Source organism: Microtus pennsylvanicus, chromosome 18 (assembly GCF_037038515.1).
Source record: "Microtus pennsylvanicus isolate mMicPen1 chromosome 18, mMicPen1.hap1, whole genome shotgun sequence".
Lineage (NCBI taxonomy): Eukaryota > Metazoa > Chordata > Mammalia > Rodentia > Cricetidae > Microtus > Microtus pennsylvanicus.
The window spans coordinates 29,133,656-29,146,762 of NC_134596.1; the positions used below are offsets into that span (position 1 = coordinate 29,133,656).

The following is a 13,107-nucleotide window of genomic DNA, read 5'->3' on the forward strand; positions in this document are numbered from 1 at the left end:
TAACTTCTTCCACTTAGAAGTCTTGAGTGCCTTCCCCTCACCTCCAAGATAGGAGTCAAATGCTTCGGGTTTCTGGATATAGCTCGGTGGTTGAGAACTTGACCCACTCACAAAATCCTGGGTTCGAACACTAGTGTGGCAAAAACAAAGACAAAACAAAACGAAAACCCTTCCGAGCAACGGCCAAGGCTTCGGTGTGCCTTCCCACCCTTCCCCAGCTTGAACCATTGGCTCTGTGCCCACTGCAGTCTTCTGACGAGCCCTGGGGCTCTCGTGCACCTTCCAGCTGACCCATCAACAGCCACAGTCCTGCACAGCACGCGTGGTTACCATGACTAAGGCTGAAATATGGAGGTAAGTACAATATAGTTCTTACTCTGAAAAATATGGCCTTCAAAAATGAGAGAGAGAGAGAGAGAGAGAGAGAGAGAGAGAGTAGGAGAGAGAGAGAAGGGAGAGGGGAGAGAGAGAGATCACACTACGGTCACTGAGATCTCTCAGGGAGCAAGGGAGCCCGAGAGGACTGAGTCTGATACCTGGTAAGGACAGAACTGGCTTCGGAGAGTTGTCTTCGAATCCCACACAGTTGTCATGGCATGCTTCCCACTTTAAAATATGTGGAAGGAAGCCGGGCGATGGTGGCGCACGCCTTTAATCCCAGCACTCGGGAGGCAGAGGCAGGCGGATCTCTGTGAGTTCGAGACCAGCCTGGTCTACAGAGCTAGTTCCAGGACAGGCTCCAAAACCACAGAGAAACCCTGTCTCGAAAAACCAAAAAAAAAAAAAGAAAAGGAAAATATGTGGAAGGAGATAGGCATGGTGGTGTATGCCTGTAGTCACAGTGTTTGGAAAGCTGAGGCAAAGAATTAAGAATTTGTGGCTAGCTTGGGTTACTAATGACTTTGAGATTTGAGGCCTGCCTTGGCGGCTACATAGAATGATCTCTCTCTCTCTCTCTCTCTCTCTCTCTCTCTCTCTCCCAAGACAGGGCTTTTCTATGTAACAGCCTTAACTGTCCTGGAACTAGCTCTTATAGATCAGGCTTGCCTTGAACTCACAGAGATCCGCCTGCTTCTGCCTCTGGAGTGCTGGGATTAAAGGTGTGTGCCATCACCACCTGGCTAAAAAAAATTTTTTTTAAGGTTTATTTAACTTTTTATTTTATGTGCATTGGTGTGAAGTTGTCAGATCCCCTGCAACTGGACCTTCAGACAGTTGTGAGCTGTCATGTGGGTGCTGGGAATTGATCCCTGGTCCTCTGGAAGAGCAGTCAGTGCTCTTAACCACTGAGCCATCTCTCCAGCCCTAAAAAAATTTTTTTTAAAGAACAAGAAAAATGGCTGGGTGGTGGTGGTGCGTGCCATTAGTCCCAGCACTCAGGAGGCAGAGACAGGTGGATCTCTGTAATCAAGGCCAGCCAGGCCTACACAGAGAAACCATGTCTCCAAAAAACAAAACAAAACAACAACAAAAATAACAAGAAAAATGTTATAAGCCCATACCATTGTTGGGGATTGAACCTGGGGCCTTACACACAGTGAGAAAACTTTTTACCACAGAGCTCCAATCCCAGCAATAAAGAGTGCTAGGTAAAAGGATATGTGTAAGCTGTCAATTCTAGTTTTTAGGTTGGGCTATAAGGAACAAAGGAAGTCTGCTCAGGGAAGTAGCTTGGTACTAAAGGATGTGTGTAGTATGAATGAGATCTGGATTCTGTTCCCAAGCATACTGATTCCAAAGAAAAGAGATCAGTAAATTACTGTCTTGATCTATGTATTATATTTAACAAAATCTTGCCTGACGTTTAAGAAATAAGATTATATAGTATGATAAATGCCTTCACTGGTACCTATAAAATATACAGGAAGGAGCTGGAAGCTTATCTCTGGAAGCTCAGTGGCCACACTGACAGTTGTAGACTTATGAACAGAGATTGTTCAGCTTACTGAGAACAGAGGGTGTGAGGAGACATTAGTGGAAAGAGAACCAGGCCTTGTGGCACAGGCCTGTAATCATAGCTATTTGGGTGTCTGAGGCAGGAGGATTATGAGTTCAAATACTACAAATGCGTTCAAGGCTAGACTGGGAAGCTAAGGGAATCCCAAATAAAAGATCAAGGGTCAAGGGTGGTGGTAGATGGCCAGTTGGTAAAGGTGTCTGCCATTAAGCCTGGCAATCTGGGACTCACAGGGCAGAATGCGAGACCTAGATTCCACTAGGTTGTTTTCTGACCTCCATACGTGGCGCCACGGCACAGGTGCACAACCAACCCCCACCACCCCTATGCACACAAAATAAAATGTAAAAAATTCTTTCAATAAAAAAATTGGTCTGGGGCTCTAACTATCAATAAAGCGCCTGAGTTTAATGCCCAGTGCCCATGTAAATATGCAAGGAATGGTGGCTCATGTTTGTAATCCCAGAATTGGAGAGGCAGAGATAGGAGGATCCCTGGGGTTCACCAGCCAGCCAGCTTCTTACCTTCAGGTCAGTGAGGGACCTCATTCCAAAACACAGGTGAACAGAAACTAAGGAACTACATCCAAGCTTGTTCTCCACCTCCATATGTACACACTCACATGTGTGGATGCTTCCTGAACACATGAAAAACACATATCCACGTTAATAACAAGATGAAAACGGGGCTGAAGAAATGGCTCAGCAGTTAGGAGTACTGGGTGCTCCCTCAGTGGACCGGGGTTCAATTCCCAGCACCTACATTGCAACTCACAATTGTCTGTAACTCCAGTTCCAGGGGATCTATGGCACCAGGTGTACATGTATATGTGCATGCCGGCAAAAATATCCATACACATAAGTAAATAAATCTTTTTTAAAAAGACAAAAACAAAAGGGGTAGTGGAAGAGCCCTTGTCTAGCATGTGCAAAGCCCCAGGTTTAAGCCCAAATAATACAAAAAGAAAAAGAGAGAAATACAGCTCGTGGAATGGGGCAGAAATTAGAGGCGACAGGGCATATGTTCAGTAAACTGCAGGGGGTAGTGGGCTGAAAAGGAGAACGAGGAAGCAGAAACAGAGGATGGAATCAAGAGTTGAGAAAGAGGGTGGTGAGCCAGGCATGGTGGTGTGCACCTTTAATCTCAGCATTTGGGAAGGAGAGGCAGACAGATCTCTGTGAGCTCGAGGCCAGCCTGGTCTACAGGGCTGCTAGTTCCAGGCCAGCCAAGGCTACACAGAGAAACCCTGTCTTGAAAACAAAACAAAACAAATATAAATAAATAAATAGGCGGTGATAAGCAGGTTAGCTGTTACCCAACAAGGTCGACGAGGGAGCATCAGAGAGTTTCAAGCAGGCTACTGAAACAATTTTGTTTCAGGCATCCCCACAGCATAGCTGGAGGGTGCGGGACGCAGGAAGATCAATTAAGAACATTATGATCTGGTCTAAGTGAGAGCCACCAAGGGTTCAGTGTGCCCAGAGGGTTTGGCACATAATGAGCTGTGTGGCTCAGATCAAGAGGTTTATCATAGGTAGGAGAGTAGACAGGATTCTATTCTGCCTTCCTCTAGTTCCTTTATCTCCACTTAAGCATGGTCGGCCCACCCCCACCAGGATGTAAACGCCACAGAGCTAGGAGGCTAATTTTGTTTCCGCTTCAATCCCCAGGGCCTCGCAGTTCCTGGCACAGGGTAGGTACCACATCATTATCTGTGGACTGCATGAAGTTTTGCTAGGAAAGAGAAACCTATGCTGACAGTCCATTTAAACATATATACACCTTAAAATGTTTTCAAAATCTTTTTTTGTGTATGTATGTGTGGGTGGGGGTGAACATGCATGTGGAGGATGAAAGTCACCCGGTAGTGTGCTTCCTCGGATGCCGTCCACCATGTCATTGGAACCTAGTGCTCACTGATTAGGTCAAGCTGCTGGCCAGCGGGCCCCAGGAATCTGCCAATCTAGAACTCCTCAGCACTTTCAATACAAGTGTGGAGCACCATACCCAGCATTTTTGTTTTTCGAGACAGGGTCTCTCTATGTAGCCCTGGCTATCCTGGAACTCACTCTGTAGACTGGGCTGACTTTGAACTCATGGAGATCCACCTGCCTTCTGAGTGATAGGATTAAAAGCCTCCATTATCACACTTGGCCTATACGGAGCCTCTGAGTGCCAGGGGACAAACTCAGGTCCTCCTGCTTGTGTAGCAAGTGCTTGGCCCAAAGTGAGTTATCTCTCCAACCCTTTCATTCACATCTCTAATTGCTATCATTCCTGGCTTAGACTCTGTGCGAATTTATAACAAAACAATGGACCGGCCTCATGTGGGGCCATCACCCTGGCCTCAGCATGAATCAGTCTTTCCTGCTCCTTTTATCTGTCCTATCTGCTTCCTGGCTACCTGTGCTTTCAAACTCTAGATAACTTGCTTCCCCAAGTTCCCTTGAGGTCCTTGGCTGCATGCTTAGGTTTGTTTGGTTTTTTCTGAATCTTTTTTTCTTTCCTCTATGTGGTTGAACCCAGGACCTTGTTCATGCTAGACGAGGGCTCAAGCACTGAGCTCCTCTTGCAATCCCAGTTTGCACATGATTAGATAGTCTGCCTTCGCCCCTTGACCCAGCCCTCACTTTCCTCACTCTGTTCTTCGTGCCTAGAGGCTGACCTTGAAAAACAGTTCACCTGGGCCAATTCAGCTTAGGTGTCCTTTTGGGTTCAACCAGTGTGGAGTACTGTAGTAGAGTTGAAAGCAAGCAAGGAGGGCTGTGTGCTTCTAAGGTCTCGCTGCTCCTGCTTCTTCCTCTCAGAGCTAACAGTCCTAGTAACTGGCTTCATCTCTGGCCCTTCAGGCTGATGATTGATGGTGGCTACCCTACAGACCTAGGGTGGGTCACAACTCCTTGTCAGTTTCCCTATCTTTGTACATTGTTTCTCTTCAGTTACGCATTTTGAGTGGCCCATCTGTTTCCTGCTGCTCTGGGCTGATACAAAAGCAGAAAATACACATTTTATCTTTTAAGAGAAACAACCTTTATAGTTTGTAGTTTAGTAGTTTTTAAGTAGACTCTAGAGAATTTTATCTTTTTATCATTTAATATGTAATCAATTGTTTCCAAGTAACACTCTTGTCTGTGTAGTGTTATACAATGTTTCATACATCAGTTATTTAACCATTTACTGTGTTTACAATTTATCACAATTAAGATTACAGTGTTAGTAAACATTGTTGTGTTTATAGTTTTTTTTTTTTTTTTTTTTTGGTTTTTCCAGACTGGGGTTCTCGGTAGCTTTTTGGTTCCTGTCCTGGAACTAGCTCTTGTAGACCAGGCTGGCCTTGAACTCACAGAGATCCACCTGCCTCTGCCTCCCAAGTGCTGGGATTAAAAGCGTGTGCCACCACCGCTCGGCCTATAGTTGTCTTTTGAGAGAGGACTGTTTCTCAAGAAGTTTCTAGGAGCCCTACTGGTGAGGCAAAAGGGATTCAAATGTCTATTAAGGCTCTTTGGATTGCCTTTAAAAGATTATGCTAATTTACCTTGCAATTTCTTTATCTGAATGTACCAACTGCATCATGAACGAGTCCTGGAAAGTACATCTTTAGAGTATATTTTGCTAATGTACTAGGTAATCATTTGAAATCAGTACATATCAGAATCTGTTTTGTTTTTGTTTTGGTTTTTGTAGACAGGGTTTCTCTGTGTAGCCCTGGCTGTGCTGGAACTTGCTCTATAGACCAGGCTGACCTCAAACTCATCTGCCTGTGTCAGCTGCCAGTGTGCTGACTAGGATCTGTTTTTGTGAGAGGATCTCACAGTGTAGTTCTGGCTGGCCTGGAACTTTCTCAGACGAGATTCTCCTGCTTCCACTTCCCGAGTACTGGGATTACAGGGCTATACAACACCTGGCTTCTTTGATGTCTATGATGGTCATACAAATCCTAAACTATTTAAAGTAAGTTTAGGGTCTTGGGGATCTTGTGTGTATCACCACACTCAGCTTTTTTTTTTTCCTCTCTCCTATCTGGGGTTTCTCTGGCTGTCCTGGAACTCTGTAGACCCAGCTGGCTTTGAACTCACAATGACCCACCTGCTCTTAGATGTGCCTACCATGCTTGAAGCCTTGGAGACTCTAGGTTCAATCAATCACCAGTACTATGGAAAGAAGGAAGGTAGATAAAGGGAAAAGACCAGGAGACTGAGGCAGGAAAATGGAAGTTTAAGGGCAGTTTGAACTGTATCGAGAGAACTGTATCTAGACCTTGTCTCAAAAACAAAAGTCAAGGGGCTGGGAATATAGCTCAGCTAGCACAGAGCTTACCTAGCATCCACGAGGTCTTGAGTTTGATCCCTAACACTGCATAAGTGGGGTGTGGTGGTATATGCCTATAATCCTAGCTTTGGGTGGGAAAGGAAAGAGGATCAGGCTAGGCTACAAAGTTAGGTTCTAAACCAGCCAGGCAGAGAGACCATGTCTCAGAAGTCAGAAGGAGCAGAAAGATGACTCAGTGGAGGGATGGCTCAGTAGTTAAGAGCACTTGCTGCTCTTTCAGAAGAACCAAGTTCAGTTTCCACTTTGGGTCCCAGGATCTATACCAGGCACCTTACAACCACCTCTACCTCTCAGCTTTAGGATGATTTAGTAGGCCACGTGTGTACATACATGTTCTTCTGAGGACACCCACCCATGCATGGCACATATTCACATAACAGAAAATAAAATTAACTTAACAAAAACATTGAACAGTCAACAACCCTAGTTTCTTTTTCCTTTTTTCCCTGATAATTTTCTCTCTACACAAACTCTATTGTCTAACAAAAAATTGTAATTAATAAACAGAGAAACAATGTCCAATTTTTATTGTATAAACAGCTGAAATACACAAATTGTTCTCCCTGCCTCATTGTTCTGAGTCAACCAAACGTCCAGTTATTAGGACCAAAGGGTTAAAGTCTACAACCTCACTGAGTGAGAAATAATGGGGAAATCCACTTCAGATTGTATTGCCAGCACAGTTCAAGCTCCAGTGGTTCGCCCAGGTCTAAGAAGTCTAGAGTTCAGCCTGACTCACTGTGTTTTAATCCTTTCCTGACCTCCCAGACAGGCTCCCCTACTCTGCTACAGGAGTCCCAGGCTCCAACCAAACCGTCCTTTTGCTGGGTATTCTTGATCTCTCTACTTTCTCTTTTCTTTCTCCTCACCTAGTCCATTTTTTTTTTTTTTAGACAGGGTTTCTCTGTGCCTCTGTAGACCAGGCTGGTCTCGAACTCACAGAGATCCGCCGGCCTCTGCCTCCCAAGTGCTGGGATTAAAGGCGTGTGCCACCATCTCCCGGCACCTAGTCCATTTTTGATTGTTAGATTGCTATACACACCTAAAAGATCTCATTCCGATCGCCGTTTCTAAACCCTAATTCTTTGAAGGCTCACAAATACATGCGCACAGAGCTGGTGTGCACGTACAATGTCTGCATGTAGATAACGACAAATTCATCTGTCTACGTTGAGACAGTGTGGTCACGTTTGTACCGTGGCATGCGTGTGGCGGTCAGATGATAACCTCAGCTACTGGTCCTCATCTTCCTTCCTCACTTGAGATGGGATCTCCTGTAGCTTTTCTGTGTTGACCAGGCTAGTTGGCCCCTGAGCTTTCAAGAGTTGTTTTCTCTGGCTCTCACCTACCCACAGGAGTGCTAGGATGACAAACATCCATACTATGTACTGGATCATGTGACTCCGCGGAAGTAGACTCAGGTCCTCGTGCTTGAGCAATAACTATGTCTAGCCATTGAGCCGTCCGTCCATTGGCCCCTCAACATGACTCTCACTCTTTCCTTTTTAAGATTTCTAGAGCCAGGTGGTGGTGGTGAACGCCTGTAATCCCAGCACTCAGGAGGCAGAGGCAGGCAGATCTATGTGAGCTGGAGGTCTACAAGAGCTAGTTTCAGGACAGGCTCCAAAACTACAGAGAAACCGTGTCTTGAAACCCTACCCCCCCCCAAAAGATTTATTTCTATTTGTGTGTGTACATGAACACCAGTGTTCGGAGAGGTCAGAGGGAACCAAACAGGGGCTCCGCAAGATCAGTCTATGCTCTTAACCACTGAGCCATCCTTCAGCCCCTCAACATGGTTTGATGGTTACAAACAAACTCTACTTTATTAAACATCTTCTTGCCCTGGCCATTTTGTTCACAGGTGCAGTGTATCATTGGGGCGGAGGAAATGAAGTGACAACCAGGGAATGGAAACACATTTCCTCAACGGGAAAGGGTTTTTTTGTTGCCCTTGTGTCTGTTTTCAAACAAGAAGTTTAGGGATGGGGCTGCTTAGCTGGCCCCGTGGACAAGCACTCTTGCTGCCCAGCCTTGTGACTCAAGTCCAATCTCCGGGACTCACATGGTAGAAGCAGAGAACTGACTCTCCCAAGTTGTCCTCTGACCTCCACACATAGACAGACACAGGAACACACACAAAATAAAGAAGTTAGGAGCAGATACTGGGGGTGGGGTGGAAATTAAGTGCCCCACAAACTTCTAGAGATGTCAGCCATGCTGGTTATGCTAAAGGTTTTATTCTTTTTTTTGGGGGGGGGGGCAAGGTCTTAGGTAGCTCAAGTTGGCCTCAAAGTGGATTTATAGCTGAGATAAACTGTAAATTCCTGATTATCCAGCTATCTCGGGAGTGGAGTGCTAGAACTACAGGCATTCATTCCACTATGGGAGTTTGAACCAACTGCAGCCAAAGTTTAAAAGACAGAGACTCTACCTGTCTATGGATGCCTTGTAGGGCTATCCTCGTAGCTGATATGTGGAAACAGGCAAGATTCCCCGATTTAAAAAAAAAAAAAAGTCCTGACGGGCAGGGTGGCAGACACCTTTAATCCCAGCACTCAGAGGCAGGCGGATCTTAGTGAGTTCAAGGCCAGCCTGGTCTACAGAAAGAGTCTAGGACAGCCAGGATACAGAGAGAAACCCTGTCTAAAAAAATCCTTCCTTTCTCTCTTGTTTTTCCTCTTTCTTTCGAGACAAGTTTTTTCTATGTATCTTTGGATGCCCTGGAACTGGCTCTGTAGACCCGCCTGCCTCTGCCTCCCGAGTGCTGGGATTAAAGGCTGTGCCACCACCACCAGGTTTTTTTTTGGGGGGGGGGACTTTTAAGTCAGTCTTTCAATTTATAATGCCAGCTGGCCTTGAACTCAAGGTCTTCTTGCCTCTTCCTCCCAAGAGCTGGGATTACTCACAAGCACTACCACACGGGAGAAATATTTCTGTCTTTATTCATTCTTTAAATCTTATTGGATAAACACCCTTTTCTTGGCCTTCCTCTCCCTCACTTCCCGTCTTTTCTGGGATGCGCATTTGAACTACTCTATCTCCCTTTGGCTTCCTTACTTGAGTGCTCTCTTTCAAATTGGAAAAACCAAACACAAACCTTTCGTTTACTCTTCCTTAAGCTAGAGGCCTCGTTTCCTCTCCACCCCCCACCCCCCGCCAAGCTTCTGGAATCATTCCTCTTAACTGCCTTCATGGCTTTATCAGTAAACACACTCCACACTCCTCATCCAAGCGCTCGGCTCCATCAGGGCCTGGCACACAGCAGATTCAGGCCCCAGCTGAATGTCACTCTTTCCCGGTTTCTTCAGAAGGGATTTCTCCACGCCTGACCATCCCGCAGGGCGCTCCGACCTCCCTGCTGCCTCAACGCTGCAGACCCAGGTCTGGGTTCTTGCAAAGTCCTGCGGTTCCCCTCGTCATCTTCTGTCCGCCCCTCAAGTTCTCGCCCTGCGGTCACAGCCTCCCCGGTAAGCCCACGAAGAGCCACCCTGAGAGGGTACGAGCCCCCCGACTCCGCTCCCCGCGCGTCCCTTGGCTCCTCCAGAGGCGACACGTCTGAGCGCCCCACGCCTCCAAGCCTGCGAGATGTCCTTATGCCCTGCGCTGACCAGCCATTTAGGGCGCACCTGAGGGCCCCGGCCCACGCCACTCCTGCTTCCTTTCACTTCACAGCCGGGACTAGGCCCGGCTCGGCCGGGTCTAGGTGAAGACGCCATCGTCCGGCTTCCCGAGGCACTCGCCGTCCGTTCGGGCCGCAGCCGTGAAGGCACAGCTCGGCCCTCAGGCAGGCGGGCCCGGGCCGCAGCGAGGCCTCAGAGGCGCGTCAGGGCTCCGAAGGCCCAGGAGGCCCGGAGAGGCAGCGCGCGGGCCGCTCCAGCCCCGGGTGTGAGGCCGCGCGGAGGGCGAAGGGCGCCAGCCCAGGTCGCGGTCCCGGGCCAGCCCGGGTGTAGCGCCGTCCCCGCCCCGCCCCTCCTCGCCCGCGGCGTCGCCAGGGTCGCGTTCGCCTGAGGCGGAAGGCGCGAGGCCGGGCCGGGCCGGGGCAGCAGCTCCTCAGCCGCACCGCCCTGGCCGGTGCCCAGGCCCGAGTCGCCTTCCGCCCGCCCTCCCCACCCGCGGCCTCAGCCAGGTCCCGCCGCCAGCCCGGCTCCCGCCCCCGCTCCGCCCCCGGAGCCGCAGCCCCGCCCGCCACCGCCGTCGCCATGTTGTGGCTCCCGCAGCCGGCGCTGGGGACGCGCGCGGCCGAGCCCGGGGCCTGCTGCTGCCGCCGCCGCCGCCAGGTAAGCGCCCCCCGCCGCCCGGACAGGGTGAGGCCACCGCCCCGGCCGCTCCAGCTCGGGCAGGGGAGTCTGAGGAGAGCGGGCTCGGAGCCCGCGCCGCGGCCCGGCCCTGCAGCCAGACCCTGCCCGCCGCCCGAGGCGGCAGCCACTTCCCCCCCGACCGCCGCCAGGCGGGCCCCGGCCGCCACCCTACCCCGCCCCCGGCCCGGGTCGCCGGCCTCTTCCGCCGCCGCCGCCGCCGCTGCTCACGGGCGGCCCGGGCACGCCGCTGTCGTCCCGCGAGCGACAGGCGGCCGCCCGCCGAGCCCCCGGCCCGGGCCGGGATAACGGTGCACTTCGCTCGGCTGGGACGCCCTGTCAGCTCCACGGTCCCCGCCGCGCGGGGACCAGGCGCCGTCACGGGGCAGACACTTGGAGCGTCGGCCCTCCTCGGCGCCCCTCAGCCACCCCTCTGCTACGCCCAAGTTCTGACCCTGGGAGGTTTCTCCCGGGGCAGACAGGTCTTCCTCCTCCACCGGAGTTGGGGTCCTCGGGGTGGGGGTGACCAGGCCTGTTGATCAGGCTTGGATTTATCTCTGCGGAGACTCTTCCTGCCAACCTAGGGGCTAGGGTGGAAAGGCTCCGAGTGACCCGGGGGGAGGACAGGGGAGCGTCTGCTGGACAGATGGCCTCCTGGCCTTGGCTCAGCTCTCGTGAGGGGGAGGGGTCCGCCTGACCTTAGGTATGCTTGCTCTTGCGGACCGCGAGGTTGTTGGAGGTGGTGAGGGATTTTTCACTATTTTTACGAGCAGGCCAGAGGTGACATTAAAAGTCCAGGGATGGAATAAGCGCACAGGCCCACCTAGAGAGTGTGTTTTGTATCCGGGACTAGCCTGGCTAGTTCTTTGGTTAGGAGGAGCGTGGGGCTTGGGTGGGTAAGATGGTGTTTGGACCCGGGTTTGCCCGCTCCCCCCCGGGGCTGTGTTCGTGTAGGGGTTAGAGGGAGCTTGTGTCAGGTGCACACTGGCTGAGCACACAGTGTGCTTGGCCTGATGGATTTCAGACGTCTGTTTGCTAAACTGACTGACAGGTACATTGCACCCTAAAGAGACAGGGAAGCCTGGTGCTGATGGTTTTTGTTTGTTGTTGTTTTTTTTTTGGGGGGGGGGACTATTTCTTTTGCTGTTCCACTGATGGTGGCTTTGGTTCATTTAGCAATCGCCCCTACCCCATCTCCCCTTTTAGCCAGGTTGGCCACCAAGCTCAGGTCTTAACCTCCCAGTACAGTAGTAGCTGGGACTTCAGGCAACCTTGCCTGACAGTAAAAATTCCCTGAGCACTTGTATGGGCCGTGACTGAGTTAGGTTTTGGAGATACGGTGTCAGCCAGAACGACACCACTGTTTTAGTGTTGGAGATCTTACCCTCCAGACAAAGTCCAGTAATAAAGAAAATATTTGTTAATAAACACATGCTTTCGATGTGGTGAACAAAGCCCTGGAAAATGACTGCCCTTGCAGGGCTTCCTTCTGGTGTGTGGGGAGACCGTAAACAGTGCCCAGTAAACCTGCAGTGTGCTACACGTAGAGCACTGAACACCAGGGGAAAGAGAATCTGAGGCACAGTGGTGGGTGCTTTTTGTTTATTCTTTGTATATACAGTTTAACTGTGTCTTCCTGACTGCCTAGATCTTCCTGCCTCAGCCTCTTGAATGCTGGGACACCTAAACGCCAGGCTCCCTGAGAATTTAATTAGGGTTACAATGACAGGGGCCCTAAGAAGGTAGGTAGGGGATAGTTCTCTCTCTCTCTCTCTCTCTCTCTCTCTCTCTCTCTCTCTCTCTCTCTCTCTCTCTCTCTCTCTCTGTTTTGGGTTGGTTTGTTTTTGCACTGGGGTAATCAACCCTAGGGCCTCCCTCACTTACTAAGCATGGACTCTACCTGGCCCCAGATGAGTCTTTGGAACAAATCTCTGCAGGAGGTGGTGATCTAAAAGTTCTACTCTCTGGTGAGGTAGGAGAGAGAATGATTTGAGTTGGGGGCTGAGGGAAGGCTTCCCGGAGGAAGCCCTGCTGCATTAGGTCACGACCCAGAGAAGGCTTCAGAGTTAACCGTGTGTGGAGCGGCACTCTGCTTGGCAGCCAGGAGGAAGTGAAAGAGGTTCGTGGGAAGAAAGGGGAGAGGGGAGATAAAGTCTGTGGGGAGCTGGGCTTGCCTGCCCGCCCAGGCCTGGGGTGAAGGGCCTCTCGCCCTCCCTAGTTGGGGTTGTAGCTTAGGCTAATTAGGAGTATTTGCATTTTGTGAGGCCTCTGGCCAGGGTTTGTTCTGACTGAGATAAGGCAAGGATTTCTCTATTTAGAAGATCTCAAGTATGTGGGACCTCCTTTCCTCTGGAAGTTTTTCCTACAGCTTTTAGGAAGGGAAACCAACTTAGCATTTCTGACTGTGTCTGCTAAGAGGGAGAACCCATTTGAATAATTGTTGTCCACCTTACTCTGTATATCCTCAAAGACAAGGTTCTCATGTCCATTTTACAAGGAAAAAGCCCAGAGGTGAGGTGATGG

General features: G+C 50.0%; 1 protein-coding gene across 1 annotated transcript in view; it reads left to right on the top strand.

The window, feature by feature from the left end:
* The first annotated feature begins 10,483 nt into the window (after positions 1 to 10,483).
* Positions 10,484 to 13,107, top strand: part of Znf592 (zinc finger protein 592) — a 47,946-nt gene continuing 45,322 nt past the window's right edge. The window contains exon 1 of the mRNA XM_075953099.1: positions 10,484 to 10,566. The gene's annotated coding sequence lies outside the window, so the exon portion shown is untranslated. The remainder of the gene's footprint in view (positions 10,567 to 13,107) is intronic.